The sequence below is a fragment of the Somniosus microcephalus genome, chromosome 14, assembly GCF_052327205.1.
Source record: "Somniosus microcephalus isolate GS21.2 chromosome 14, FLI_Smic_1.0, whole genome shotgun sequence".
Taxonomy (NCBI): domain Eukaryota; kingdom Metazoa; phylum Chordata; class Chondrichthyes; order Squaliformes; family Somniosidae; genus Somniosus; species Somniosus microcephalus.
In genome coordinates, this window is record NC_141000.1 from 133,401,132 (window position 1) to 133,428,355 (window position 27,224).

A 27,224-nucleotide genomic window follows, 5' to 3' on the forward strand; every position below is an offset into this window, starting at 1 on the left:
GGGACAGACCTGTACCCCAGTGTTATACAGTGACAGACCTGCACCCACCAGTACTGGACCCCAGTGTTATAGTGACAGACCTGTACCCAGCAGTACTGTACCCCAGTGTTATACAGGGACAGACGTGTACCCACCAGTACTGTACCCCAGTGTTATACAGCAACAGACCTGTACCCACCAGTACTGTACCCCAGTGTTATACAGGGACAGGCCTGTACCCACCAGTACTGTACCGCAGTGTTATACAGTGACAGACCTGTACCCACCAGTACTGTACCCCAGTGTTATACAGTGACAGACCTGTACCCACCAGTACTGTACCCCAGTGTTAAACAGTGACAGACCTGTACCCATCAGAACTGTACCCCAGTGTTATACAGCGACAGACCTGTACCCACCAGTACTGTACCCCAGTGTTATACAGTGACAGACCTCTACCCACCAGTACTGTACCCCAGTGTTATACAGGGACAGACCTGTACCCACCAGTACTGTACCCCAGTGTTATACAGTGACAGACCTGTACCCACCAGTACCGTACCCCAGTGTTATACAGTGACCGACCTGTACCCACCAGTACTGTACCCCAGTGTTATACAGTGACAGACCTGTCCCCACCGGTACTGTACCCCAGTGTTATACAGTGACAGACCTGTACCCACCAGTACTGTACCCCAGTGTTATACAGTGACAGACCTGTACCCATCAGTACTGTCCCCCAGTGTTATACAGCGACGGACCTGTACCCACCAGTACTGTACCCCAGTGTTATACAGTGACAGACCTGTACCCACCAGTACTGTACCCCAGTGTTATACAGGGACAGACCTGTACCCACCAGTACTGTACCCCAGTGTTATACAGGGACAGACCTGTACCCACCAGTACTGTACCCCAGTGTTATACAGGGACAGACCTGTACCCACCAGTACTGTACCCCAGTGTTATACAGCGACAGACCCGTACCCACCAGTACTGTACCCCAGTGTTACACAGCGACAGACCTGTACCCACCAGTGCTGTACACCAGTGTTACACAGCGACAGACCTGTACCCACCAGTACTGTACCCCAGTGTTATACAGGGACAGACCTGTACCCACCAGTGCTGTACCCCAGTGTTATACAGTGACAGACATGTACCCACCAGTACTGGACCCCAGTGTTATAGTGACAGACCTGTACCCACCAGTACTGTACCCGTTATACAGTGACAGACCTGTACCCACCAGTACTGTACCCGTGTTATACAGTGACAGACCTGTACCCACCAGTACTGTACCCCAGTGTTATACAGTGACAGACCTGTACCCGCCAGTACTGTACCCCAGTGTAATACAGTGACAGACCTGTACCCACCAGTACTGCACCCGTTATAGTGACAGACCTGTATCCACCAGTACTGTACCCGTGTTATACAGCGACAGACCTGTACCCACCAGTACTGTACCCCAGTGTAAAATAGTGACAGACCTGTGAACACCAGTACTGTACCCCAGTGTTATACAGCGACAGACCTGTACGCACCAGTACTGTACCCCAGTGTTATACAGTGACAGACCTGTACCCACCAGTACTGTACCCCAGTGTTATACAGTGACAGACCTGTACCCACCAGCACTGTAGCCCAGTGTTATACAGTGACAGACCTGTACCCACCAGTACTGTACCCCAGTGTTATACAGTGACAGACCTGTACCCACCAGTACTGTACCCCAGTGTAAAATAGTGACAGACCTGTGAACACCAGTACTGTACCCCAGTGTTATACAGTGACAGACCTGTACCCACCAGTACTGTACCCCAGTGTTATACAGCGACAGACCTGTGCCCACCAGTACTGTACCCCAGTGTTATACAGTGACAGACCTGTACCCACCAGCACTGTAGCCCAGTGTTATACAGTGACAGACCTGTACCCACCAGTACTGTACCCCAGTGTTACACAGTGACAGACCTGTACCCACCAGTACTGTACCCCAGTGTTATACAGTGACAGACCTGTACCCACCAGTACTGTACCCCAGTGTTATACAGTGACAGACCTGTACCCACCAGTACTGTACCCCAGTGTTATACAGGGACAGACCTGTACCCACCAGTACTGTACCCCAGTGTTATACAGTGACAGACCTGTCCCCACCGGTACTGTACCCCAGTGTTATACAGTGACAGACCTGTACCCATCAGTACTGTACCCCAGTGTTATACAGCGACAGACCTGTACCCCAGTGTTATACAGTGACAGACCTGTACCCATCAGTACTGTACCCCAGTGTTATACAGCGACAGACCTGTACCCACCAGTACTGTACCCCAGTGTTATACAGTGACAGACCTGTCCCCACCGGTACTGTACCCCAGTGTTATACAGTGACAGACCTGTACCCATCAGTACTGTACCCCAGTGTTATACAGCGACAGACCTGTACCCACCAGTACTGTACCCCAGTGTTATACAGTGACAGACCTGTACCCACCAGTACTGTACCCCAGTGTTATACAGGGACAGACCTGTACCCACCAGTACTGTACCCCAGTGTTATACAGTGACAGACCTGTACCCACCAGTACTGTACCCCAGTGTTATACAGCGACAGACCTGTACCCACCAGTACTGTACCCCAGTGTTATTCAGGGACAGACCCGTACCCACCAGTACTGTACCCCAGTGTTACACAGCGACAGACCTGTACCCACCAGTGCTGTACCCCAGTGTTACACAGCGACAGACCTGTACCCACCAGTACTGTACCCCAGTGTTATACAGGGACAGACCTGTACCCACCAGTACTGTACCCCAGTGTTATACAGTGACAGACCTGTACCCACCAGTACTGGACCCCAGTGTTATAGTGACAGACCTGTACCCACCAGTTCTGTACCCCAGTGTTATACAGGGACAGACCTGTACCCCAGTGTTATACAGCAACAGACCTGTACCCACCAGTACTGTACCCCAGTGTTATACAGTGACAGACCTGTACCCACCAGTAATGTACCCCAGTGTTATACAGGGACAGACCTGTACCCACCAGTACTGCACCCCAGTGTTATACAGTGACAGACCTGTACCCACCAGTACCGTACCCCAGTGTTATACAGTGACAGACCTGTCCCCACCAGTACTGTACCCCAGTGTTATACAGTGACAGACCTGTACCTACCAGTACTGTACCCCAGTGTTATACAGCGACAGACCTGTAGCATCAGTACTGTACCCCAGTGTTACACAGCGACAGACCTGTACCCACCAGTACTGTACCCCAGTGTTATACAGTGACAGACCTGTACCCACCAGTACTGTACCCGTTATACAGTGACAGACCTGTACCCACCAGTACTGTACCCGTGTTATACAGCGACAGACCTGTACCCACCAGTACTGTACCCAGTGTTATACAGTGACAGACCTGTACCCACCAGTACTGTACCCGTTATACAGTGACAGACCTGTACCCACCAGTACTGTACCCGTGTTAGTGACAGACCTGTACCCACCAGTACTGTACCCGTTATACAGTGACAGACCTTTACCCACCAGTACTGTACCCGTTATAGTGACAGACCTGTACCCACCAGTACTGTACCCCAGTGTAATACAGTGACAGACCTGTACCCACCAGTACTGTACCCCAGTGTTATACAGTGACAGACCTGTACCCACCAGTACTGTACCCCAGTGTTATACAGCAACAGACCTGTACCCACCAGTACTGTACCCCAGTGTTATACAGTGACAGACCTGTACCCACCAGTACTGTACCCCAGTGTTATACAGCAACAGACCTGTACCCACCACTACTGTACCCCAGTGTTATACAGTGACAGACCTGTACCCACCAGTAATGTACCCCAGTGTTATACAGTGACAGACCTGTACCCACCAGTACTGGACCCCAGTGTTATAGTGACAGACCTGTGCCCAACAGTACTGTACCCCTGTGTTATACAGGGACAGACCTGTACCCCAGTGTTATACAGTGACAGACCTGTACCCACCAATACAGTACCCCAGTGTTATACAGTGACAGACCTTTACCCACCGGTACTGTACCCCAGTGTTAAACAGTGACAGACCTGTCCCCACCGGTACTGTACCCCAGTGTTATACAGTGACAGACCTGTACCCACCAGTACTGTACCCCAGTGTAATACAGTGACAGACCTGTACCCACCAGTACTGTACCCCAGTGTTAAACAGTGACAGACCTGTACCCACCAGTACTGTACCCCAGTGTTATACAGGGACAGACGTGTACCCACCAGTACTGTACCCCAGTGTTATACAGTGACAGACCTGTACCCACCAGTACCGTACCCCAGTGTTATACAGTGACAGACCTGTACCCACCAGTACTGTACCCCAGTGTTTTACAGTGACAGACCTGTCCCCACCGGTACTGTACCCCAGTGTTATACAGTGACAGACCTGTACCCACCAGTACTGTACCCCAGTGTTATACAGTGACAGACCTGTACCCATCAGTACTGTACCCCAGTCCCCTTGTTATTGACCCCCCTACTAAGGGGAAAAGTTCCTCTTTATCTACCCTATCTATGCCCCTCATCATTTTGTACACCTCAATCAGGTCCCCCCTCAGCCTTCTTTGCTCCAAGGAAAACAACCCCAGCCTGTCCAGTCTCTCTTCATAGCTGAGGCGCTCCATCCCAGGTGACATCCTGGTGAATCTTCTCTGCACCCTCTCCAAAGCAATCACATCCTTCCTATAGTGAGGCAACCAGAACTGCACACAGTACTCCAGCTGTGGCCTCACCAGCGTTTTGTACAGCTCCATCATAATCTCCCTGCTCTTATATTCTATGCCTCTGCTAATGAAGGCAAGTATCCCATAAGCCTTTTTAACCACCTTATCTACCTGTTCCGCTGCCTTCAGGGAATTATGTACATGTACACCAAGGTCCCTCTGACCCTCTGCACTTCCTAGGGTCCTACCACTCATTGTGTATTCCCTTGCCTTATTTGTCCATCCAAAATGCATCACCTTGCACTTTTCCGGGTTAAATTCCATTTGCCACTTTTCCGCCCATCTGACCAATCCGTTAATATTGTCCTGTAGCCTGAGGCTTTCCTCCTCGCAATTTACCACCCCACCAATTTTCGTGTCATCCGCGAACTTACTGATCATACCCTTTACATTCTCATCCAAATCATTAATGTAGATCACAAACAGCAAGGGACCCAGCACCGATCCCTGAGGTACCCCACTGGACACAGGCTTCCAGTCACAAAAGCAACCTTCGACCATCACCCTCTGCCTCCTGCCACTCAGCCAGTTTAGGATCCAACGCGCCAAGGCCCCCTGGATCCCATGGGCTCTTACCTTCTTGACCAGTCTCCTATGCGGGACCTTGTCAAAAGCTTTACTGAAGTCCATGTAAACCACATCCACAGCATTTCCCTCATCCACACACCTAGTCACCCCCTCGAAAAATTCAATCAGATTGGTCAGACATGATTTACCCTTGACAAAGCCATGCTGACTATCCCCGATTAATCCTTGCCTCTCCAAGTGGAGACTAATTTTGTTCCTCAGAATTTTTTCCAATAATTTCCCTACCACAGATGTTAGGCTCACCGGCCTGTAATTCCCTGGTTTATCCCTGCTACCCTTCTTGAATAATGGTACTACATTAGCTGTTCTCCAGTCCTCTGGTACATCCCCTGTGGCCAGAGAGGTTCTGAAAATTTGTGTCAGAGCCCCTGCAATCTCCTCCTTTGCCTCACACAACAGCCTGGGATACATCTCGTCCGGGCCTGGGGATTTATCCACTTTTTGGCCTGCTAAAACCGCTAGTACCTCCTCCCTCTCGATGCTAATATGTTCAAGTATGTCACAGTCCCCTTGCCCGACTTCTATATCTACATCGTCTTTCTCCATAGTGAACACTGAGGCAAAAAATTCATTTAAAACCCCACCTACTTCATCTGGCTCTACACACAGCTTGCCACTTTGGTCCCTAATGGGCCCTACCATTTCCCTGCTTATCCTCTTGCCCTTAATATACTTATAAAACATCTTAGGATTTTCCTTTATTTTGCTCACCAGTGTTATTTCATGGCCCCTCCTCGCCCTCCTAATTTCCTTTTTAAGTATGCCCCTGCACCTCCTATACTCCTCTAGGGCTTCCACCGTCTTTTGTCTTTTGTAACTGCCAAAAGCCCCCCTTTTTTTCCTAATGCATTTTTGTATATCCCTTGTCATCCAAGGTTCCCTTTGCTTGTTGGTCCCACCCTTGACCTTTACGGGAACATGTTGGCGTTGTACTCTCTCTATTTCCCTTCTGAAAGCCTCCCACTGTTTTGATGTGGATTTTCCTATAAGTAGCTGCTCCCAGTCCACTTTTGCCAGATCCTGTCTTATCTTATTAAAATCGGCCTTCCCCCAATTTAGAACCCTGATTTCCGGGCCGTCTTTGTCTTTTTCCATGACCACCTTAAATCTCACCGAATTGTGGTCACTATCGCCAAAATGCTCTCCTACAGACACTTCCACCACCTGCCCGGCTACATTCCCTAGAATTAGGTCCAGTACCGCCCCCCCCTCTTGTAGGACTTTCTACATGTTGGCTCAAAAAGCTTTCCTGGATGCACTTTAAGAATTCTGCTCCCTCCAAGCCTTTCACACTCTGACTATCCCAATTTATATTGGGGAAGTTGAAATCCCCCACTATTACTACCCTATTATTTTCACACTTTTCTGATATCTGCCTGCATATCTGTTCCTCTATCTCCCCCTGACTGTTTGGGGGCCTATAGTACACTCCCAGCAAGGTGCTTGACCCCTTTTTGTTTTTAAGTTCTACCCATATGGCCTCATTAGAGGAACCCGCTAATATATCATCCCTCCTTACAGCAGTAATAGACTCCTTAATTAATATTGCAACACCCCCTCCCCTTTTACACCCCACTCTGTCTCGCCTGAAGATTCTATACCCCGGAATATTTAGCTGCCAGTCCTGACCCTCCCTCAACCATGTCTCCGTGATAGCAACAGACCTGTACCCACCAGTACTGTACCCCAGTGTAATACAGTGACAGACCTGTACCCACCAGTACTGTACCTGTTATAGTGACAGACCTGTACCCACCAGTACTGTACCCCAGTGTTATACAGTGACAGACCTGTACCCACCAGTACTGTACCCGTGTTATACAGTGACAGACCTGTACCCACCAGTACTGTACCCCAGTGTTACAGTGACAGACCTGTACCCACCAGTACTGTACCCCAGTGTAATACAGGGACAGACCTGTACCCACCAGTACTGTACCCCAGTGTTACACAGCGACAGACCTGTACCCAGCAGTACTGTACCCCAGTGTTATACAGTGACAAACCTGTACCCACCAGTGCTGTACCCCAGTGTTATACAGTGACAGACCTGTACCCACCAGTACTGTACCCCAGTGTTATACACTGACAGACCTGTACCCACCAGTACTGTACCCCAGTGTTATACAGTGACAGACCTGTGCTCACCAGTACAGTACCCCAGTGTTATACAGCGACAGACCTGTACCCACCAGTACTGTACCCCAGTGTTATACAGCGACAGACCTGTACCCAGCAGTACTGTACCCCAGTGTTATACAGTGACAGACCTGTACCCACCAGTGCTGTACCCCAGTGTTATACAGTGACAGATCTGTACCCACCAGTGCTGTACCCCAGTGTTATACAGTGACAGACCTGTACCCACCAGTACTGTACCCCAGGGTTATACAGTGACAGACCTGTACCAACCAGTACTGTACCCCAGTGTTATGAAGTGACAGACCTGTACCCACCAGTACTGTACCCCAGTGTTATACAGGGACAGACCTGTACCCACCAGTACTGTACCCCAGTGTTATACAGCGACAGACCTGTACCCACCAGTACTGTACCCCAGTGTTATACAGTGACAGACCTGTACCCACCAGTACTGTACCACAGTGTTATACAGCGACAGACCTGTACCCACCAGTACTGTACCCCAGTGCTATACAGTGACAGACCCGTACCCACCAGTACTGTACCCCAGTGCTATACAGTGACAGACCTGTACCCACCAGTACTGTACCCCCGTGTTACACAGCGACAGACCTGTACCCACCAGTACTGTACCCCAATGTTATACAGGGACAGACCCGTACCCACCAGTACTGTACCCCAGTGTTATACAGTGACAGACCTGTACCCACCAGTACTGTACCCGTTCTACAGTGACAGACCTGTACCCACCAGTACTGTACCCGTGCTATACAGCGACAGACCTGTACCCACCAGTACTGTACCCGTGTTATACAGTGACAGACCTGTACCCACCAGTACTGTACCCCAGTGTTATACAGTGGCAGACCTGTACCCACCAGTACTGTACCCGTGTAATACAGTGACAGACCTGTACCCAGCAGTACTGTACCCCAGTGTTATACAGTGACAGACCTGTACCCACCAGTGCTGTACCCGTGTTATACAGTGACAGACCTGTACCCACAAGTACTGTACCCGTGTTATACAGTGACAGACCTGTACCCACCAGTACTGTACCCCAGTGTTATACAGCGACAGACCTGTACCCACCAGTACTGTACCCCAGTGTTATACAGTGACAGACCTGTACCCACCAGTACTGTACCCCAGTGTTATACAGGGACAGACCTGTACCCACCAGTACTGTACCCCAGTGTTATACAGTGACAGACCTGTACCCACCAGTACTGTACCCCAGTGTTATACAGGGACAGACCCGTACCCACCAGTACTGTACCCCAGTGTTACACAGGGACAGACCCGTACCCACCAGTACTGTACCCCAGTGTTTCACAGCGACAGACCTGTACCCACCAGTGCTGTACCCCAGTGTTACATAGCGACAGACCTGAACCCCCCAGTACTGTACCCCAGTGTTATACAGGGACAGACCCTTACCCACCAGTACTGTACCCCAGTGCTATACAGTGACAGACATGTACCCACCTGTACTGTGCCCCAGTGTTATACAGCGACAGACCTGTACCCACCAGTAATGTACCCCAGTGTTATACAGGGACAGACCTGCACCCACCAGTACTGTACCCCAGTGTTATACAGTGACAGACCTGTACCCACCAGTACCGTACCCCAGTGTTATACAGTGACAGACCTGTACCCACCAGTACTGTACCCCAGTGTTATATAGTAACAGACCTGTCCCCACCGGTACTGTACCCCAGTGTTATACAGTGACAGACCTGTACCCACCAGTACTGTACCCCAGTGTTATACAGTGACAGACCTGTACCCACCAGTACTGTACCCCAGTGTTATACAGGGACAGACCCGTACCCACCAGTACTGTACCCCAGTCTTATAAACGGACAGACCCGTACCCACCAGTACTGTACCCCAGTGTTACTCAGCGACAGACCTGTACCCACCAGTACTGTACCCCAGTGTTACACAGCGACAGACCTGTACCCACCACTACTGTACCCCAGTGTTATACAGTGACAGACCTGTACCCACCAGTACTGTACCCCAGTGTTATACAGTAACAGACCTGTACCAACCAGTACTGTACCCCAGTGTTATACAATAACAGACCTGTACCCACCAGTACTGTACCCCAGTGTTACACAGCGACAGACCTGTACCCACCAGTACTGTACCCCAGTGTTACACAGCGACAGACCTGTACCCACCACTACTGTACCCCAGTGTTATACAGTGACAGACCTGTACCCACCAGTACTGTACCCCAGTGTTATACAGTAACAGACCTGTACCAACCAGTACTGTACCCCAGTGTTGTACAGTGACAGACCTGTACCCACCAGTACTGTACCCCAGTGTTATACAGGGACAGACCTGTACCCACCAGTACTGTACCCGTGTTACACAGCGACAGACCTGTACCCACCAGTACTGTACCCCAGTGTTACACAGCGACAGATCTGTACACACCAGTACTGTATCCCAGTGTTATACAGAGACAGACCTGTACCCACCAGTACTGTACCCCAGTGTTATAGTGACAGACCTGTACCCACCAGTACTGTACCCGTGTTATACAGTGACAGACCTTTACCCACCAGTACTGTACCCGTGTTATACAGTGACAGACCTGTACCCACCAGTACTGTACCCCAGTGTTATACAGTGACAGACCTGTACCCCAGTGTTATACAGTGACAGACCTGTACCCACCAGTACTGTACCCGTGTTATACAGTGACAGACCTGTACCCACCAGTACTGCACCCCAGTGTTATACAGTGACAGACCTGTCCCCAACAGTACTGTACCCCAGTGTTATTACAGCGACAGACCTGTACCTACCAGTACTGTACCCCAGTGTTATATAGTAACAGACCTGTACCCACCAGTACTGTACCCCAGTGTTATACAGTGACAGACCTGTACCCACCAGTACTGTACCCCAGTGTTATACAGCGACAGACCTGTACCCACCAGTACTGTACCCGTGTTATATAGTAACAGACCTGTACCCACCAGTACTGTACCCCAGTGTTATACAGTGACAGACCTGTACCCACCAGTACTGTACCCCAGTGTTATACAGCGACAGACCTGTACCCACCAGTACTGTACCCCAGTGTTATAGTGACAGACCTGTACCCACCAGTACTGTACCCGTGTTATACAGCGACAGACCTGTACCCACCAGTACTGTACCCCAGTGTTATACAGTGACAGACCTGTACCCACCAGTACTGTACCCCAGTGTTATACAGTGACAGACCTGTACCCACCAGTACTGTACCCCAGTGTTATACAGTGACAGACCTGTACCCACCAGTACTGTACCCCAGTGTTATACAGTGACAGACCTGTACCCAGCAGTACTGTACCCCAGTGTTATACAGTGACAGACCTGTACCCACCAGTACTGTACCCCAGTGTTATACAGTGACAGACCTGTACCCAGCAGTACTGTACCCCAGTGTTATACAGTGACAGACCTGTACCCAGCAGTACTGTACCCCAGTGTTATACAGTGACAGACCTGTACCCACCAGTGCTGTACCCCAGTGTTATACAGTGACAGACCTGTACCCACCAGTACTGTACCCCAGTGTTATACAGTGACAGACCTGTACCCACCAGTACTGTACCCCAGTGTTATACAGTGACAGACCTGTACCCACCAGTACTGTACCCCAGTGTTATACAGTGACAGACCTGTACCCACCAGTACTGTACCCCAGTGTTATACACTGACAGACCTGTACCCACCAGTACTGTACCCCAGTGTTATACAGTGACAGACCTGTACCCACCAGTACTGTACCCCAGTGTTATACAGTGACAGACCTGTACCCACCAGTACTGTACCCCAGTGTTATACACTGACAGACCCGGGCCTACCCCAGTTACTGTGGGTTAGTGAGGCTCCGGTCCCGGGCTCGGGTGATGAACAGGCCGGTTCTCCCCCCGTTCCCCGGTTTCCCCCCCGTGCTTCGGTTCCCCGGGCTCCCACCCTCCAGGCCCAGGCCCCGGCCCCGCACTCACAGGTGGCGAGCGGCCGGTTCTCCATGGTGAAAATCAGCAGCTTCTCTTCGGCCGGCTCCATCCGCTCATAACACCGCCACTTCCGCTTCCGGCCGGCTTCAGGCCCCGCCCCTTCCCCAAGGCGGAGCTCCCAGACACCGGCCAGACTGATCCCAGACACCGGCCAGACTGACCTCAGACACCGGCCAGACTGACCCCAGACACCGGCCAGACTGATCCCAGACACCGGCCAGACTGACCTCAGACACCGGCCAGACTGACCCCAGACACCGGCCAGACTGATCCCAGACACCGGCCAGACTGACCCCAGACACCGGCCAGACTGATCCCAGACACCGGCCAGACTGACCCCAGACACCGGCCAGACTGATCCCAGACACCGGCCAGACTGATCCCAGACACCGGCCAGACTGATCCCAGACACCGCCAGACGGATCCCAGACACAGGCCAGACCGATCCCAGACACCGGCCAGACCGATCCCAGACACCGGCCAGACCGATCCCAGACACCGGCCAGACTGATCCCAGACACAGCCGGACTGATCCCAGACACCGGCCAGACCGATCCCAGACACCGACCAGACCGATCCCAGACACCGGGCAGCCTGACACCATACACCGGCCAGACTGAGCCCAGGTACTGGCCAGAGTGATCCCAGACACCAGCCAGACTGATCCCAGACACCGGCCAGACTGATCCCAGACACCAGGCAGCCTGATCCCACACACCAACCAGATTTATCCCAGACACCGGCCAGAGTGATCCCAGATACTGGCCAGAGTGATCCCAGACACAGACCAGACTGACCCCAGACACCGGCCAGACTGATCCCAGACACCGGTCAGACTGATCCCAGACACTGGCCAGACTGATCCCAGACACCGGGCAGCATGATCCCAGACACCGACCAGAGTTATCCCAGATACCAGCCAGATTGATCCCAGACACCAGCCAGACACGGGCCAGACTGATCCCAGACACTGGCCAGACTGATTCCAGACTCTGGCGAAACTGAACCCAGACACCGGCCAGATTGATCCTAGACACCGGCCAGACTGATCCCAGTCTTTGGCCAGAGTGATCCCAGACACTGGCCAGAGTGATCCCAGTCACCGGCCATACTGATCCCAGACACCGGCCAGATGGATCCCAGACTCCAGCCAGACTGATCCCAGACACTGGGCAGACTATTCAAAAAGGGTGGTAGAGAGAAAACGGGGAATTATAGACCAGTAAGCCTGACATCGGTAGTGGGGTAAATGCTAGAGTCCATTATAAAAGATGTAATAGCAGAGCACTTTGAAAACAGTGACAGGTTCGTACAAAGTCGACATGGATTTACAAAAGGTAAATCACAGAATCACAGAAACCCCACAGTGCAGATAGAGGCCATTTCGGCCCATCGAGCCTGCACCGACACATATCCCACCCGATCCCCGTAACCCCTACACCAACACATATCCCACTCTATCCCCGTAACCCCATGAAATCTTGCTTGACTAATCTACTGGAATTTTTTGAGGATGTAACTGGTAGAATAGATAAGGGAGAACCAGTGGATGTGGTGTATTTGGACTTTCAGAAGACTTTCGATAAGGTCCCGCATAGATGATTAGCGTGTAAAGTTAAAGCACAAGGGATTGGGGGTAAGGTACTGACTTGGATAGAGAACAGGTTGGCAGACAGGAAGCAAAGAGTTGGAATAAATGGGTCTTTTTCCGAGTGGCAGGCAGTGACTAGTGGGGTACCACAGGGATCGGTGCTAGGATCCCAATTATCACAATATATATTAATGATCTAGATGAGGGAACTAGATGTAATATCTCCAAGTTTGCAGACGACACAAAGCTAAGTGGGTGTGTGTGCTGTGAGGAGGATGCAGAGAAACTCCAGTATGATTTGGACAGGTTGGGTGATTGGGCAGATGCAGTATAATGTGGATAAATGCGAGGTTTGGTGGCAAAAACAGGAAGGCAGATTATTATCTGAACGGCAATAGATTGGGAGAAGGGGAAGTGCAACGAGCTTCAAACACTGCGACACATCAGGGAGGGGGAGAGTTACCTGGACTCTGTGTTCCAGGAAGTAGTCACACCAATTAGATTAACTAATTCAGATGTATTCCGTGGTCAGGGGCAGGAGGGTGTGACTATGAGTGAGGCAGGTACGGGGATCCAGGAGGTAGTGTTGGAGGAGCCGCAGCCCTTGCTCTTATCCAACAGGTTCGAGGCTCTTACTCCCTGTGAGGACAAGAACAGGGACTGCAGGGAGGATGAGCAACCTGGCGACAGCACCGTGGAACGAGGGGCCATTCAAGTGGGGGGAGTAAAAAGAAATGTTGTAGTGGTAGGGGATAGTATCATTAGGGGGATAGATAGGGTTCTTTGCAGCCGAGAGCGAGAGTCCTGAAGGCTGTGTTGCCTGCCCGGTGCCAGGGTTAAGGACATCTCCTCTGGGCTGGAGAGAAACTTGGAGTGGGAGGGGGAGGATCCAGTTGTCGTGGTCCATGTTGGTACCAACGACATAGATAGGACAAGGAAAGAGGTTCTGCTGAGGGAGTATGAGCAGCTAGGGGCCAAATTAAAAAGCAGAACCACAAGGGTAATAATCTCTGGATTACTACCTGAGCCACGAGCAATTTGGCTAGGGTAAATAAAATCAGAGAGTTAAATGCGTGGCTCAAAGACTGGTGTGGGAGAAATGGGTTTTGCTTCCTGGGACACTGGCATCAGTACTGGGACAGGAGCGAGCTGTTCCGTTGGGACGGACTTCACTTGGCCAGTGCTGGGACTAGAATCCTGGCAAATCGAATAACTAGGGCTGTAGAGAGGGCTTTAAACTAATTAGTGGGGGGAGGTTTCAAGAGAGCGAAAAATAAAAATGTCAGCGGAAAAGGCAATAGAGCAAGGTAGCAGTGGGGGAATTAAAAACCAGAGCGTGTCAGGAAGGGACAGAATGTATAAAGATAAAGGTAGAGTAGTAAAGGGGGTAAAAGCAGGAATAAATTGTCACAAAACATATTTAAAGGTTCTTTATCTGAATGCACGCAGCATTCGTAACAAAATAGACGAGTTGACGGTACAAATAACTACACATGAGTATGATCTGGTGGCCATTACAGAAACATGGCTGCAAGGTGACTATGACTGGGAACTAAACATCCAGGGGTATTTGACAATTAGGAAGGACAGACAGGAAGGAAAGGGAGGTGGGGTGGCTATGTTAATAAAGGATGTAATCACTGCAATAGTGAGAAATGATATTGGGTCAAAGGATCAGAATAGTGAAACAGTTTGGGTGGAGATAAGGAATAATAAGGGGAAAAAGTCACTAGTGGGCGTAGTCTATAGGCCTCCTAACAGTTGCAACTCTGTTGGTCGGAGTATAAATCAGGAAATAGTTGGGGCTTGTAATAAGGGAACAGCTATAATCATGGGGGATTTTAACTTTCATATTGACTGGACAAATCAAATTGGGCAGGGCAGCCTTGAGGAAGAGTTCATAGAGTGCATTAGGGACGGGTTCCTTGAGCAGTATGTAACTGAGCCAACCAGGGGGCAGGCAATCTTAGATCTGGTCCTGTGTAATGAGACAGGATTAATAAAAAATGTCCTAGTAAAGGATCCCCTTGGAATGAGTGACCAAAGCATGGTTGAATTCCAAATTCAGTTGGAGGGTGAGAGAGTTGGATCTCAAACCAGCGTACTAAGCTTAAATAAAGGAGACTGGGAAAATAGATTAAAGTGTAAGATGGTACATGAGCAGTGGTGTACATTCAAGGAGATATTTCACAACTTTCAAGATAAATATATTCCAGTGAGGAAAAGGGGCGTAAAAGAAAAGACAGCCATCCGTGGCTAAGTAAAGTAATAAAGGATAGTATCCGACTGAAAACAAGGGCATATAAAGTAGCCAAGTCTAGTGAGAGGATAGAAGATTGGGAAGCATTTAAAAACCAGCAAAGAATAACTAAAAGATTAATTAAGAAAGGGAAGATAGATTATGAAAGTAAACTCGCAAAAAATATAAAAACAGATAGCAAGAGTTTCTACAGTTATATAAAAAGAAAAAGGGTGGCTAAAGTGAATGTTGGTCCCTTAGAGGACGAGACCGGGAAATTAGTGGTGGGGAACATGGAGATGGCAGAAACGCTGAACAAATATTTTGTATCAGTCTTTACAGTAGAGGACACTAAAAATATCCCAACACTGGATAAACAGGGGGCTATGGGGGGGAGGAGCTAAACACGATTAAAATCACTAAGGAGGTGGTACTCGGTAAGATAATGGGACTAAAGGCGGATAAATCCCCTGGACCCGATGGCTTACATCCTAGGATCTTGAGAGAAGTAGCGGTAGGGATTGCGGATGCATTAGTGGTAATTTTCCAAAACTCCCTGGATTCAGGAAAGGTCCCAGCAGATTGGAAAACTGCTAATGTAATGCCCTTATTTAAAAAGGGAGGCAGAAAAAAGGCTGGAAACTATAGACCAGTTAGCCTAACATCTGTGGTTGGTAAAATGTTGGAGTCCATTATTAAGGAAGCATTAACAGGACATTTGGATAAGCATAATTTAATCGGACAGAGTCAGCATGGTTTTACAAAGGGGAAGTCATGTTTGACAAATTTGCTCGAATTCTTTGAGGACGTAACAGGGTGGATAAAGGGGAACCAGTGGATGTGGTGTATTTGGACTTCCAAAAGGCATTTGACAAGGTGCCACACAAAAGATTACTGCACAAGATAAAAAATCACGGGATTGGGGGCAATATACTGGCATGGTTGGAAGATTGGCTATCTAACAGAAAACAGAGAGTTGGGATAAATGGTTCATTCTTGGGTTGGCAATCAGTGACTAGTGGTGTTCCGCAGGGGTCAGTGCTGGGACCCCAACTCTTTACAATCTATATTAACGATTTGGAGGAAGGGACCGAGTGCAACGTATCCAAGTTTGCCGATGATACAAAGATGGGAGGGAAAGCAGTGAGTGAGGAGGATATAAAAAACCTGCAAAAGGACATAGACAGTGTGGTAAACCACTGTTATCGTTCACAACCGTTCACTATTGTTACACTGTTGTTATCACTGTTTACACTGTTGTTATCACTACACAAGGTTACCTCTTGCCACGCACACTGTTATACCTAGGCATACCTCAGCTGACTCCGCCCATGGCTCCGCCTGCTTGCCCAGGTATAAAGGTGACCGCTTGGCTAGTATTCTTCCTTGTTGGAACCGATCACTCGTCGCTTTTCATGGAATGAATTGATAGGTATATCAATTTTATTGGCTAAATAACAGAGCCCACCCTCGTGGGTGACTCCGGCCGCAATACCCCTCACACCGCCACCCCTGGGACCTACTACAGCGTCGGTGTCCCGGAATCGATCGGGACCGCCACCCTCGGGACCCGCTGCGGCAGCGGAGCCCCGCGATCGGCCCGCCAGCTGCTATTTCTGTGGCCAGGCGAGACATCAAAGGGCGCGCTGCCCTGCAAGGAACGCGACCTGCTCCGGATGCGGGAAAAAAGGCCACTTCGCAAACGCCTGCAGGGGGAAAGCCACAGACGCCAGCAGTGCCTCATGTGAGTCGTGGGGGCGGCCATCTTTGATAAAGGCCACAGACGCCAGCAGTGCCTCATGTGAGTCGTGGGGCGGCCATCTTTGATCAAGGCCACAGACGCCAGCAGTGCCTCGTGTGAGTCGTGGGGGCGGCCATCTTTGATCAAGGCCACAGACGCCAGCAGTGCCTCATGTGAGTCGTGGGGGCGGCCATCTTCTCCGCCATTTTGTTCTACTTCGACCTCGTGGGGATCCGCGTCATGGGCGCCGCCATTTTGTTTGCCGCACCCGGCCGCCATCTTGTCTCCAGACCCGACCACCGCCTCACCTGCCGACTACAGCAGCTCACTCAGCCATACACTGGCCTCCGTCACGCTTGACCAAGCTCTCCCGCATCATCTGTCCAGGTCCATGATGGACATCGAAGTAAACGGCCACGCCACGACCTGCCTGTTCGACAGCGGGAGCACGGAGAGTTTTATTCACCCAGACATGGTGCGCTACTACTCCCTCACTGTCCGGCCAACGCGCCATCGGATCTCGATGGCGTCGAAGTCCCATTCAACAGACGTCAGCGGCTACTGTGTGGTGACCCTGTCGGTTAGGGGCACGGAATATAAAAACTTTAAACTTCTCGTCCTGCCCCAGCTCTGCGCTGCCGTCCTACTAGGGCTGGATTTCCAATGCCACCTTCAAAGTGTCACTTTAGCATACGGTGGACCCCTCCCCCCACTCACAGTCTACAACCAGCAGTTTTTAAACCGCCCGCCACGTACCACCTGCGGCCTCTCCACTCTCAAAGTCCCGCCCCCCTCCTTGTTCGCTAACCTCACCCGCGACTGTAAACCCGTCGCTACCAAGAGCAGATGGTACAGCGCCGGGGACAGAGCTTTTATTAGATCTGAGGTGCAGCGACTCCTGAAGGAGGGTATCATCGAGGGGAGCACCAGCCCCTGGCGTGCCCAGGTCGTAGTCGTTAAGACCGGCAATAAACACCGCCTGGTCATCGACTACAGCCAAACCATAAACCGGTACACCCAGCTGGACGCATACCCACTTCCCCGCATACCTGATATGGTCAATCAGATTGCACAGTACCGGGTATTCTCCACCATCGACCTTAAGTCGGCCTATCACCAACTCCCTATCCGCCCTGAGGACCGCCAGTATACCGCCTTCGAGGCGAATGGCCGCCTCTACCACTTCCTTAGGGTTCCCTTCGGCGTCACCAACGGGGTTTCGGTCTTCCAAAGGGAGATGGACCGGATGGTTGACCAGAACGCGCTGCAGGCCACGTTTCCTTATCAAGATAACGTCACCATCTGCGGCCACGACCAGCAGGACCATGATGTTAATCTGGAGAAATTCCTCCGTACGGCCCAACGGCTGAATCTCACTTACAATAAGGAGAAATGTACGTTTAACACCTCGCGCCTTGCCATCCTCGGCTGCGTAGTAGAGAACGGAGTCATCGGCTCCGACCCTGAAAGAATGCGCCCCCTCATGGAGCTTCCCCTTCCCCACTGTCAAAAGGCACTGAAGAGAACCCTGGGGCTCTTCACTTACTATGCCCAATGGGTGCCCAATTATGCGGACAAAGCCAGACCCCTCATGAAGTCCACCTCCTTCCCCCTGACAGCAGAAGCATGCGCAGCCTTCTCCCTCATAAAAGGAGACATTGCGAAGGCCACAATGCACGCAGTGGATGAGTCCATCCCTTTCCAAGTGGAAAGCGATGCATCCGACTTCGCCCTAGCTGCAACCCTTAACCAGGCGGGGAGACCTGTGGCCTTCTTCTCAAGGATCCTCCAGGGCCCTGAGATCCGACACTCTTCTGTCGAGAAGGAGGCCCAGGCGATTGTGGAAGCGGTACGACGCTGGAGGCATTACCTGGCAGGCAAACGATTTACCCTCCTCACCGACCAGCGTTCGGTTGCTTTTATGTTTAATAACAAGCTGAGGGGCAAAATCAAGAACGACAAGATCTTGAGGTGGAGAATTGAGCTCTCCACCTACGATTACGATATCTTGTACCGGCCTGGTAAACTCAACGAGCCACCAGATGCTCTATCACGAGGTACATGCGCCAACGCGCAAGTTGATAGACTGCGGACCCTCCACAACGACCTCTGCCACCCCGGGGTCACTAGACTTTACCACTTCATTAAGGCCTGCAACCTGCCCTACTCCATCGAGGAGGTCAGGACCATGACCAGGAACTGCCAAGCCTGTGCCGAATGCAAACCGCATTTCTATAGGCCGGACAGAGCAAGCCTGATCAAGGCCACCCGCCCCTTCGAGCGCTTGAGCATCGATTTTAAGGGGCCCCTCCCGTCCTCTGACCGTAATGTGTACTTCCTCAACATTATTGACGAGTACTCCCGTTTCCCCTTTGCCATCCCCTGCCCAGACATGACCAGTACCACGGTCATCAAATGCCTGAACGACCTCTTCGCCTTGTTCGGGTTCCCGAACTATATACATAGCGACCGGGGCTCATCCTTCATGAGCGAGGAACTTCGCCAGTTTCTGCTCGCGAGAGGTATTGCTGCGAGCAGGACCACCAGCTACAACCCCCGGGGGAACGGCCAGGTGGAAAGAGAGAATGCGACAGTTTGGAAGGCCGTCCTCTTAGCCCTAAAGTCTAAGGGCCTCCCAACCTCTCGCTGGCAGGAAGTCCTCCCGGCAGCGCTCCATTCCATCCGGTCACTGCTTTGTACCGCCATTGACGCCACCCCTCATGAGCGAATGTTTGTTTTCCCCAGGAAGTCGACTACGGGAACCTCGCTACCAACATGGCTGACTTATCCGGGGCCCGTCCTGCTGCGGAAGCACGTAAGGACCCATAAAACGGACCCCCTGGTCAAGAGGGTGGACCTCCTGCACGCCAACCCCCAGTATGCCTATGTGGCATACCCAGACGGGCGGGAGGACACAGTCTCCTTGCGAGGCCTCGCACCCTCAGGCACCCCTGAGATACCACCGTCATCCCCCACCACTCCCCCAAATCCAGCTCCTGTAGGCGGCATGCCGGAACCCCAGGAGCCTTCGTCGACCACGCAGACGCCAGCATTAACATCGGATACTGCACCACCGCCGCCGCTGCTGCGCCGATCAGAAAGGCTTACGAGGCCTCCTGATAGACTGACATACACGAACTGGTAGTACACTTCACCCCGCCGGACTCAATTTTAAACAAGGGGTGAATGTGGTAAACCACTGTTATCGTTCACAACCGTTCACTATTGTTACACTGTTGTTATCACTGTTTACACTGTTGTTATCACTACACAAGGTTACCTCTTGCCACGCACGCTGTTATACCTAGGCATACCTCAGCTGACTCCGCCCATGGCTCCGCCTGCTTGCCCAGGTATAAAGGTGACCGCTTGGCTAGTATTCTTCCTTGTTGGAACCGATCACCCACGAGGGTGGGCTCTGTTATTTAGCCAATAAAAACCTATAGTTACTATCTTAACTCGTCGCTTTTCATGGAATGAATTGATAGGTATATCAGACAGGCTAAGTGAGTGGGCAAAAATTTGGCAGATGGAATATAATGTTGGAAAGTGTGAGGTTATGCACTTTGGCAGAAAAACTCAAAGAGCAAGTTATTATCTAAATGGAGAGAAACTGCAAAGTGCTACAGTACAAAGGGATCTGGGGTCCTGGTGCATGAAACACAGAAGGTTAGTATGCAGGTACAGCAGGTGATCAGGAAGGCCAATGGAATCTTGGCTTTTATTGCAAGGGGGATGGAGTATAAAAACAGGGAAGTCTTGCTGCAGTTATACAGGGTACTGGTGAGGCCACACCTGGAATACTGCGTGCAGTTTTGGTTTCTATATTTAAGAAAAGATATACTTGCTCTCGAGGCAGTTCAGAGAAGGTTCACTCGGTTGATTCCGGAGATGAGGGGGTTGATTTATGAGGAAAGGTTGAGTAGGTTGGGCCTCTACTCATTGGAATTCAGAAGAATGAGAGGCGATCTTATCGAAACATATAAGATTGTGAGGGGGCTTGATCAGGTGGATGCGGGGAGGATGTTTCCACTGATGGGTGAGACTAGAACTAGGGGGCATAATCTTAGAATAAGGGGCTGCCCTTTCAAAACTGAGATGAGGAGAAACTTCTTCACTCAGAGGGTAGTAAATCTATGGAACTTGCTACCTCAGAGAGCTGTGGAAGCTGCGACATTAAATAAATTTAAAACGGAGATAGACAGTTTCCTAGCTGATAAGGGAATTAGGGGTTACGGGGAGAGGGCAGGGAAGTGGACGTGAGTCTAGGTTCGGATCAGCCATGATCCTATTGAATGGCGGAGCAGGCCCGAGGGGCCGTATGGCCTACTCCTGCTCCTACTTCTTATGTTCTTATGTTCTTATGTGAGACCTGGGTGTCCTTGTGCACCAGTTGCTGAAGGTAAGCATGCAGGTGCAGCAGGCGGTTAAGAAGGATGTCTTGCTGCAGTTGTACAGGGCCTTGGTGAGACCACACCTTGAGTATTGTGTGCAGTTTTGGTCGCCTTATCTGAGGAAGGATGTTCTTGCCATGGAGGGAGTGCAGCGAAGATTCACCAGGCTGATACCTGGGATGGCAGGAATGACGTATGAAGAGAGATTGGGTCGATTGGGCTTATACTCGCTGAAGTTTACAAGAATGTGAGGGGATCTCATTGAAACTTATAAAATTCTAACAGGACTAGACAGACTAGATGCAGGAAGGATGTTCCCAATGGTCGGGGAGTCCAGAACCAGGGGTCACAGTCTAAGGATAAGGGGTAAGCCATTTAGGACTGAGATGAGGAGGAATTTCTTCACCCAGAGAGTGGTGAACCTGTGGAATTCTCTACCACAGAAGGCAGTTGAGGCCAATTCATTAAATATATTCAAGAAGGAGTTAGATATATTTCTTAAGGCTAAAGGGATCAAGGGATATGGGGAGAAAGCAGGGACAGGGTACTGAATTTGGATGATCAGCCATGATCTCATTAAATGGCGGAACAGGCTCAAGGGGCCGAATGGCCTACTCCTGCTCCTATCTTCTATGTTTCTATGACTGACCCCAGACACCGGCCAGATTGATCCCAGACACTGGCCAGACTGACCCCAGACACCGGCCAGCTTGACCCCAGACACCGGCCAGAGTGATCCCAGACACTGGTCAGACTGATCCCAGGCATGTACATAGATCCCTGAAGGCAGCAGGACAGGTAGATAAGGTGGTTAAAAAGGCATATGGGATACTTGCCTTCATTAGCCGAGGCCTAGAATATAAGAGCAGGGAGGTTATGATGGAGCTGTACAAAACACTAGTTAGGCCACAGCTGGAATACTGTGTGCAGTTCTGGTCGCCACACTATAGGAGGGATGTGATTGCATTGGAGAGGGTGCAGAGGAGATTCACCAGGATGTTACCTGGGCTGGAGCGCTTCAGCTATGAAGAGAGACTGGACAGGCTGGGGTTGTTTTCCTTGGAGCAGAGAAGGCTGAGGGGGGACCTGATTGAGGTGTACAAAATTATATGGGGCATAGATAGGGTAGATAGAAAGGAACTTTGCCCCTTAGTAGAGGGGTCAATAACCAGGGGGGCATAGTTTCAAGGTAAGGGGCAGGAGGTTTAGAGGGAATTTGAGGAAAAACTTTTTCACCCAGAGGGTGGTTGGAATCTGGAACTCACTGCCTGAAAGGGTGGTAGAGGCAGGAACCCTCACAACATTCAAGAAGCATTTAGATGAACACTTGAAACGCCATAGCATACAAGGCTACGGACCAAGTGCTGGAAAATGGGATTAGAATAGACAGGGCTTGATGGCCGGCGTGGACATGATGGGCCGAAGGGCCTCTTTCTGTGCTGTATAACTCTATGCCTATGACCCCCTGTGAATGGGCACTGGGTCACACGCTGACCCCTGTGAATGGGCACTGGGTCACACACTGACCCCCTGTGAATGGGCACTGGGTCACACACTGACCCCTGTGAATGGGCACTGGGTCACACACTGACCCCCTGTGAATGGGCACTGGGTCACACACTGACCCCTGTGAATGGGCACTGGGTCACACACTGACCCCCTGTGAATGGGCACTGGGTCACACACTGACCCCAGTGAATGGGCACTGGGTCACACACTGACCCTAGTGAATGGGCACTGGGTCACACACTGACCCCCCCAGTGAATGGGCACTGGGTCACACACTGACCCCAGTGAATGGGCACTGGGTCACACACTGACCCCAGTGAATGGGCACTGGGTCACACACTGACCCCAGTGAATGGGCACTGGGTCACACACTGACCCCCCCAGTGAATGGGCACTGGGTCACACACTGACCCCAGTGAATGGGCACTGGGTCACACACTGACCCCAGTGAATGGGCACTGGGTCACACACTGACTCCCCCAGTGAATGGGCACTGGGTCACACACTGACCCCAGTGAATGGGCACTGGGTCACACACTGACCCCTGTGAATGGGCACTGGGTCACACACTGACCCCAGTGAATGGGCACTGGGTCACACACTGACCCCCCCAGTGAATGGGCACTGGGTCACACACTGACCCCAGTGAATGGGCACTGGGTCACACACTGACCCCAGTGAATGGGCACTGGGTCACACACTGACCCCAGTGAATGGGCACTGGGTCACACACTGACCCCCCCAGTGAATGGGCACTGGGTCACACACTGACCCCAGTGAATTGGCACTGGGTCACACACTGACCCCCCCAGTGAATGGGCACTGGGTCACACACTGACCCCCAGTGAATGGGCACTGGGTCACACACTGACCCCCCCAGTGAATGGGCACTGGGTCACACACTGACCCCCCCCCAGTGAATGGGCACTGGGTCATATACTGACCCCCCCAGTGAATGGGCACTGGGTCACACACTGACCCCAGTGAATGGGCACTGGGTCACACACTGACCCCCCCAGTGAATGGGCACTGGGTCACACACTGACCCCAGTGAATGGGCACTGGGTCACACACTGACCCCCAGTGAATGGGCACTGGGTCACACACTGACCCCAGTGAATGGGCACTGGGTCACACACTGACCCCCCAGTGAATGGACACTGGGGTATAGACTGACCCCCAGTGAATGGGCACTGGGGTATAGACTGACCCCCAATGCTGTAAATTGCAATGAACGATCATGGTGAAGATGAACAGACTGGGGGAGCCGACGGTTTCAGCCGGTGTTGCCCCGAAAGCCCCATCCCTTGAAACATTAGTTGAAAGCATTTCTCAGACTCTGATACTCAACAGCCAGATCCACAGACAGTGTGAAACCTCAACCAGTTTCTTTCTGTACATAGCACCCTGGAGAGTATCCTTCCGCCAGAGCACATCGCAGGAGTGTGGAGTCCGACACCATCGTCACACGCAACAATGCAGGTGGGTGTCTGTGCCCCGGAGACACAAGTAACGTTTCCATCACCATAGAGCATGGGAACAATGAGGGGGTTGGGGGTGGGGTTCACTGTACCCCATCCAACTCCCCACCCTCACACACACTGTACCCCATCCAACTCCCCACCCTCACACACACTGTACCCCATCCAACTCCCCACCCTCACACACACACTGTACCCCATCCAACTCCCCACCCTCACACACACACTGTACCCCATCCAACTCCCCACCCTCACACACACTGTACCCCATCCAACTCCCCACCCTCACACACACTGTACCCCATCCAACTCCCCACCCTCACACACACTGTACCCCATCCAACTCCCCACACTCACACACACACTGTACCCCATCCAACTCCCCACCCTCACACACACTGTACCCCATCCAACTCCCCACCCTCACACACACTGTACCCCATCCAACTCCCCACCCTCACACACACTGTACCCCATCCAACTCCCCACCCTCACACACACTGTACCCCATCCAACTCCCCACCCTCACACACACTATACCCCATCCAACTCCCCACCCTCACACACACTTTACCCCATCCAACTCCCCACCCTCTCACACACTGTACCCCATCCAACTCCCCACCCTCACACACACTGTACCCCATCCAACTCCCCACCCTCACACACACTGTACCCCATCCAACTCCCCACCCTCACACACACTGTACCCCATCCAACTCCCCACCCTCACACACACATTGTACCCCATCCAACTCCCCACCCTCACAACACATTGTACCCCATCCAACTCCCCACCCTCACACACACTGTACCCCATCCAACTCCCCACCCTCACACACACTGTACCCCATCCAACTCCCCACCCTCACACACACTGTACCCCATCCAACTCCCCACCCTCACACACACTGTACCACATCCAACTCCCCACCCTCACACACACTGTACCCCATCCAACTCCCCACCCTCACACACACTGTACCCCATCCAACTCCCCACCCTCACACACACTGTACCCCATCCAACTCCCCACCCTCACACACACTGTACCCCATCCAACTCCCCACACTCACACACACTGTACCCCATCCAACTCCCCACTCTCACACACACTGTACCCCATCCAACTCCCCACCCTCACACACACTGTACCCCATCCAACTCCCCACCCTCACACACACTGTACCCCATCCAACTCCCCACCCTCACACACACTGTACCCCATCCAACTCCCCACCCTCACACACACTGTATCCCCATCCAACTCCCCACCCTCACACACACTGTACCGCCATCCAACTCCCCACCCTCACACACACTTTACCCCATCCAACTCCCCACCCTCACACACACTGTACCCCATCCAACTCCCCACCCTCACACACACTGTACCCCATCCAACTCCCCACCCTCACACACACTGTACCCCATCCAACTCCCCACCCTCACACACACTGTACCCCATCAACTCCCCACCCTCACACACACGGTACCCCATCCAACTCCCCACCCTCTCACACACACTGTATCCCATCCAACTCCCCACCCTCACACACACTGTACCCCATCCAACTCCCCACCCTCTCACACCACTTTACCCCATCCAACTCCCCACCACTCACACACACTGTTACCCCATCCAACACCCCACCCTCACACACACTGTACCCCATCCAACTCCCCACCCCTCACACACACACTGTACCCCATCCAACTCCCCACCCTCACACACACACTGTACCACATCCAACTCCCCACCCTCACACACACACTGTACCACATCCAACTCCCCACCCTCACACACACACTGTACCCCATCCAACTCCCCACCCTCACACACACTTTACCCCATCCAACTCCCCACCCTCTCACACACTGTACCCCATCCAACTCCCCACCCTCTCACACACTGTACCCCATCCAACTCCCCACCCTCACACACACTGTACCCCATCCAACTCCCCACCCTCACACACACTGTACCCCATCCAACTCCCCACCCTCACACACACTGTACCCCATCCAACTCCCCACCCTCACACACACTGTACCCCATCCAACTCCCCACCCTCACACACAATGTACCCCATCCAACTCCCCACCCTCACACACACTGTACCCCATCCAACTCCCCACCCTCACACACACACTGTACCCCATCCAACTCCCCACCCTCACACATACTGTACCCCATCCAACTCCCCACCCTCACACACACTGTACCCCATCCAACTCCCCACCCTCACACACACTGTACCCCATCCAACTCCCCACCCTCACACACACACTGTACCCCATCCAACTCCCCACCCTCACACACACTGTACCCCATCCAACTCCCCACCCTCACACACACACTGTACCCCATCCAACTCCCCACCCTCACACATACTGTACCCCATCCAACTCCCCACCCTCACACACACTGTACCCCATCCAACTCCCCACCCTCACACACACTGTACCCCATCCAACTCCCCACCCTCACACACACTGTACCCCATCCAACTCCCCACCTCACACACACTGTACCCCATCCAACTCCCCACCCTCACACACACTGTACCCCATCCAACTCCCCACCCTCACACACACTGTACCCCATCATCCACGTACTGTACCTCCAACTCCCCCTCACACACACTGTACCCCATCCAACTCCCCACCCTCACACACACTGTACCCCATCCAACTCCCCACCCTCACACACACTGTACCCCATCCAACTCCACCC

The 27,224-nt window shown here is 51.9% G+C and overlaps 1 protein-coding gene across 4 annotated transcripts in view; it reads right to left on the reverse strand.

The window, feature by feature from the left end:
* Positions 1-27,224, reverse strand: part of rrp1 (ribosomal RNA processing 1) — a 428,065-nt gene that overhangs the window by 184,840 nt on the left and 216,001 nt on the right. The gene's annotated exons all lie outside the window — the stretch shown is intronic.